The sequence below is a fragment of the Antrostomus carolinensis genome, unplaced genomic scaffold (genome assembly GCF_000700745.2).
Source record: "Antrostomus carolinensis isolate BGI_N321 unplaced genomic scaffold, ASM70074v2 scaffold49558, whole genome shotgun sequence".
Lineage (NCBI taxonomy): Eukaryota > Metazoa > Chordata > Aves > Caprimulgiformes > Caprimulgidae > Antrostomus > Antrostomus carolinensis.
The window spans coordinates 1735-2522 of record NW_010336013.1 but is presented as its reverse complement, the minus strand read 5'-3'; positions in this window follow the sequence as shown (position 1 = coordinate 2522).

Genomic DNA, 788 nt, shown 5'->3' with positions numbered 1-788 from the left:
TTAAAGAGCTTTTCCAATCCAGGCCATTCTGTGATGCTGTGGGACGGCTCAAGCCAAGGTTAAGATGCTGCCAGGGCTGGGGTGGCTGCACTGTCAGTTGGAACCCAAACAGGGCCAGCACCCACACAGCACAGCCATTTCCGTGCCCAGTTCATGTACCCGCACGGCAGCAGGATCCAACCTGCTCCTCTGAGCCTGAATTTCAAGCTCTCACCTCCAGCCTCCAAACAAGACACCCCCTTACCCAGGCTCTGGTCACATCTTGCTCCCTGCTCCTCTTCCTCACCTCTCACACCCTTCATCATCTCTTGGGGATGCTGCCCAATGCCCAAGCGGGCAGAGGCCTGGGGTGGAGCTGGCCCAGTTCCTGACCTCAAAGAAGGACCATGGTGGAGAGAGAAAGAGCCTCCAGCAGCAACTTTATTTGGGGATTTTGCCCAAATTCCTGTTTCATGGATCAATCCCACCCCAAGGCAAGACCCTGGCACAGATCCTGTTGATGCAGCCAAGGACATGGGGTGATCAGGGGCAGCCATGGAGAGATGGAGCCCCCCTCCCCAAAACCCCACACTGTGATGGGGGACACGCTCCCAGCACTGGAGTTAATGGGAAGGGACATTAACCTGCACCCCTCTTGCTTGACACCTGCCAATCACCCCCTGAGAGTGACACTGGGCTCAGACCAGTCTGTCCCAGCACCTTGGGTGATGTCCACCCTGAGAGGTGTCCCCCGGGCAGGGGAACGGGGCCACCGTCACCCTGTGGGTGCAGCAGACCCTCCATCTAGT